The sequence below is a fragment of the Scyliorhinus torazame genome, chromosome 5 (genome assembly GCF_047496885.1).
Source record: "Scyliorhinus torazame isolate Kashiwa2021f chromosome 5, sScyTor2.1, whole genome shotgun sequence".
Lineage (NCBI taxonomy): Eukaryota > Metazoa > Chordata > Chondrichthyes > Carcharhiniformes > Scyliorhinidae > Scyliorhinus > Scyliorhinus torazame.
In genome coordinates, this window is record NC_092711.1 from 113,971,629 (window position 1) to 113,977,161 (window position 5,533).

Here is a 5,533-nt window from a genome sequence, read left to right on the forward strand (position 1 = left end):
GTTCCTGGTTAATGGTAACCCCAGGATATTCATAATATCCTGTGTTCACACAGGAAAAAGACAATGTTGTCGAGGAGAATACTGAGATTCAGTGTACTAGACTAGATGGGCTTGAGGTTCATAAGGAGGAGGTGTTAGCAATTCTGGAAGGTGTGAAAATCGATATGTCCCCTGGGCCGGATGGGATTTATCCTAGGATTCTCTGGGAAGCTACGGAGGAGATTGCTGAGCCTTTGGCTTTGATCTTTAAGTCATCTTTGTCTACAGGAATAGTGCCAGAAGACTGGAGGATAGCAAATGTTGTCCCCTTGTTCAAGAAGGGGAGTAGAGACAACCAGGGTAACTATAGACAAGTGAGCCTTACTTCTGTTGTGGGCAAAATCTTGGAAATGGTTACAAGAGATAGGATGTATAATCATCTGGAAAGTAATAATTTGATTAGAGATAGTCAACACGGTTTTGTAAAGGGTAGGTCGTGCCTCACAAACCTTATTGAGTTCTTTGAGAAGGTGACCAAACAGGTGGATGAGGGTAAAGCAGTTGATGTGGTGTATATGGATTTCAGTAAAGCGTTGGATAAGGTTTCCCACGGTAAGCTACTACAGAAAATACGGAGGCATGGGATTCAGGGTGATTTAACAGTTTGGATCAGAAATTGGCTAGCTGGAAGAAGACAAAGGTTGGTGATTGATGGGAAATGTTCATACTGGATTCCAGTTACTAGTGGTGTACCACAAGGATCTGTTTTGGGGCCACTGCTGTTTGTCATTTTTATAGATGACCTGAAGGAGGGCGTAGAAGGATGAGTGAGTAAATTTGCAAATGACACTAAAGTCGGTGGAGTTGTGGACAGTGCGGAAGGATGTCACAAGTTACAGAGGGACATAGATAAACTGCAGCGCTGGGCTGAGAGGTGGAAAATGGAGTTTAATGCAGAAAAGTGTAAGGTGATTCATTTTGGAAGGAATAACAGGAAGACAGAGTACTGGGCTAATGGTAAGATTCTTGGCAGTGTGGATGAGCAGAGAGATCTCGGTGTCCATGTACATATATCCCTGAAAGTTGCCACCCAGGTTGAGAGGGTTGTGAAGAAGGTGCATGGTGTGTTAGCTTTTATTGGTCGAGGGATTGAGTTTCGGAGCCATGAGGTCATGTTGCAGCAGTACAAAACTCTGGTGCGGCCGCATTTGGAGCATTGCGTGTAATTCTGGTCACCGCATTATAGGAAGGATGTGGAAGCATTGGAAAGGATGCAGAGGAGATTTACCAGCATGTTGCCTGGTATGGAGGGAAGATCTTATGAGGAAAGGCTGAGGGACTTGAGGCTGTTTTCGTTAGAGAGAAGAATGTTAAGAGGTGACTTAATTGAGGCATACAAGATGATCAGAGGATTGGATAGGGTGGACTGTGAGAGCCTTTTTCCTCGGATGGTGATCTCTAGCACGAGGGGACATAGCTCTAAATTGAGGGGAGATAGATATAAGACAGATGTCAGAGGTAGGTTCTTTACTCAGAGAGTAGTAAGGGCGTGGAATGCCCTGCCTTCAACAGTAGTGGGCTCGCCAATACTATGGGCATTCAAACGGTCATTGGATAGACATATGGACGATAAGGGAATAGTGTAGATGGGCTTTAGAGTGGTTTCACAGGTCGGCGCAACATCATGAGCTGAAGGACCTGTACTGCGCTGGAATGTTCTATGTTCTATAATGGAGGATTCAGCGATGGCAATATCAGTGAATGTCAAGGAGAAATGGTTAGATTCTATTTTAGTGGAGATGGACATTGTTTAGCAATGAAGGAAATGTGACATCTCTCACTGGTCTCACCTACATGTGGTTCCAGTCGGACATAACAAGTCTGACTCTTCAGTTCCTTCTGAGCTGCCCCAGCAAACCACTCAGTTCAAGAGCAATTAGGAACAGGGATCACATGGTGGTCTTGTCAGTGAGTCCCATATTCCATGGAAGAATATGGGAAAAACGACAAGAATATACATGTTGATCTGTTATAAATGGACCCCTGGCTGATGGTCTGATTGTATTTCCATCCGTCATCACAATGTTACAAGGTGTGGGAAAGATCCTCCAGCGGTATATTGCTGCTGAGGGAGGTTAGCAAAGCTGGATAACTCTCCTTTCTTGACAGATGGGAATAGTTCACATAGGTCCACAATTTAAAACATAAAATTATCTCCAGTACTGTTGCTGGGTAGATTTGTTTATAAATAGTCCTCATTGACAATGTTAAGAGTTTGAAGTTGGCTTGCAGCCAAGCGGTCAGTACTGAGAAAACAGATCTCTGAAAAAAAATCCAGATGCTTCCTGTAAACAACATTGAACATTCGAGCCTCCCTGACTGCAGGCGGCTGGATTGCTGCCAAATACTGTGTGGGGCAGATTAGCCTGAATATGAATGGACAAAATGGGATTCATCCATTCAAACAATAAATGTTTAAACCGCACATATAGTATACATTTTAAATGGTGCTCCATGTAAATAAGTATATTCAGTGAATGTTCTGTTCACTCTGAGATTCAATATGATCGGAAAATAGTGAACTGACTAAATGCTATTTGATTTATATTAGTTCCGAGTAAAGGTCACTCTAGATATTAAAGCCTGTGTGTTAAGACCCTAATGAAGTGAGAGTGAGTGGTGTTGATGGTCCCAATCCACAACCCGATAAGATGAGTAGAATTGCAAAAACATAAATTAAAATGAATTAAAAGTAATAGAACTGCATTAAACTCGCGGGGATTCCAGGAATATTCTCCGAGTTGTTGACCTCATTTAAACTTCTACCTGATCAGCACCGTATTCTGTACAGTTTACGTTTTGCTGTTTCCATTATTTTACAGTCCCTCTCAGTGCTGACAATGAGTGGGGAATTGACCAGTTCATGACCAGCTTCAGTGGAAGTTAAAACATTTATTCCTGTGGTATTGTGTAATATGCCGCAAAGTCCTGATATCCTGTGTTCCCAACACCAGTGAATGTTAGGCAGCCGGTGGTCAGTAAAATTAGCTGCAATGATTTGGATGCTGAAGGATAATTTTGCTGATCGCCGCGTCCGTTCTGATTCATTAACTTCTCTGTCAAAACCTGATGTGAATTTTCTGTTTCTCTGTCAACTCACTGCTCAATTATCAGGCAAGCGGCTTCTTTAACCGCTAATGTTCACGGGACTGTCTGAGGCTCAGGGGCAGTTCGAGAAATACCAGGAGAAACAGTTTCTTCCTGTCCTCAGACCTACATTGTTTGATGAGAGCCTTGCACCATTTAAATAGAATCACTTTGTTCACTCCACGTATTTAGTTACAGAAATCGAGAACAATTCGGCTGATTAATTATAAGTTATTATTGCAATAGGATAAAGACCCGGAGTTGTTGCAAATCAGACAGACAGACGTATTATTCACCGTTAATATAATTTAACCTGTTTATGTTCATCCCCTTACGTTGAAGAGTAGAAATAAAGGGACTGAATTTATAATGGAATTAACTTTTATTAACAGATGCGAAAATATAATTTAGATTAGGATGAGGAGAGACATTACAATGAATCAATTCAGACAAACAAATATCCCGTTATAGATTAATATCTCCTTTTAATAATAACCTATAGTAAATCTCCGGGTCCATTCCGTTGGGGGTGTGGAAGGTGGGACGTGGATCCAGTCGCCGCCTCCACCAGGGAATCAACAGGCGGCGCCTGGAAACCCGCCCCCTTCTGCCGGGTATTTAAATGCCGCTCACTGGGACCCGAATCCAACAGTCCGGGAGCTGGTTTCTTCACTGAGTTCCTGACACAACCATTTCCGCCAAATGACCAGAAGGATGAGGTGGGCCGTTTCTCTCAGTTTGTTGCTGACTTTCTTATCCCGTGAGTAGTTTTTATTGTCCAAGTCTCTCACTGTTACTGTCTCAGTGTTAGTCTCTCTCTGGAATGTTCCAGAATCACCAATCATTTCACCAGCATTAATCCTCGGGCTTTTTGATATATTTTTACAGATGTCCAGTCGGATGTTGTGTTGACTCAGCCAGAGGCAGAGACCGGGCGTCCCGGAGGCTCCCTGAGACTGACCTGTAAAACCAGCGGGTTCAGTCTTGGCAGCGTCTGGATGGGTTGGATCCGCCAGGTTCCCGGACAAGGGCTGGAGTGGCTCGTTCTCTACTATGATTCATCCAACACCATACACTACGCGCCAGGGATTCAGGGCCGATTTACTCCTTCCAAAGACACGTCAAACAACATCTTCTCTTTGGCCATGTCGACCCTGAAGACCGAAGACACCGCCATCTATTACTGTGCAAAGTGGGCACAGCGAGAGGAACCAGGGCTGGACCCGCACAAGAACAGCTCGAGAGGGAATTCATCAATTTTCATCACAATTGGAAGGTCAGTACTTGTTTTAAATGTAGTATTAATATCAGTGATCAGAACGAGACCAGGAGCGCTGTTGGTAAAATTAACACAGATAACATTTAACCGTAAAACCTAACAAACCTACCGATGTAATAATGAGCTTCTGACTGTGTGTATATTTAATGTTTGCATTCTCAGCAATTGCAGTCCTGGACATGAAACTTGTTGTATTATGTCTGATACTTTGAGGAAATGTTCCACATTGTATTTTGCAAACTGTTGCATAAATTCTAAACTAGATTAGAAGTAACCGTGTATTTGAAGTGAATACGAAGCGGCAGGACTGAATAAAGAGTGAGTGCAGTTTTTGTGCGGGTGCCTGTCACTGTGACTACAGCAGTGGGGGCACAGTGCTGTGCACAGCGACCTTCTTGTACAAAAACCTCAGTGAAAGAGTTTGTTCAAATTTGTGATCCGGACCGCAGCAGGATCGCAGCAGGATCGTCAATGTAAATGAGGCATAAATAAAACAAAGGGATGGAAGTAATATTAGTTTGTAAAAACTTATAAAAGCTCCCAATGTATCACTGTTGACTGACAAGTTGGATCTGCGCAGAAGGTTTTAAGCTATTCTGATCCTCTTTATAAATGTAACCAGGACAAGGTGAAATAACTCACCGAAATAAGAGACAGAATTAGATTTTTGAGAGAGCAGTGAAATTAAATCTCTGTATTTTACAGTTAACAGTCTGCCGCAGTATTTGACACGCTGTGTCTCACTGTGATACCTGGCACAGCAGTTACTGTCAATACAAAAAGCCCCTCCGCACTAATTAACTGAGGCTGGCTCAGTGCTCGCTTTTACAATCCAATTTTATTCACAGTGAAGTATTATTTATGTCCAGCACTGCCCAAATAATAAGAATTCATATCCAAAATCTAATAATTATTCACTCATCAGTTGGTGATTTCAATAACATGGTTATGTGTTACTCTGGGAAATATAAAACATTCGGAACATTTCTGATGGGCAATCGCTATCCACAAGTACAATTCTAATTTAATGATAATTCACTGTGACTTTACTTTGCCGCTGGTTTGTGAATATTTAAAATAATGGTGGATTTCTGTCTATTTTGTGCAGATTCGGTTATTGTACGGAGC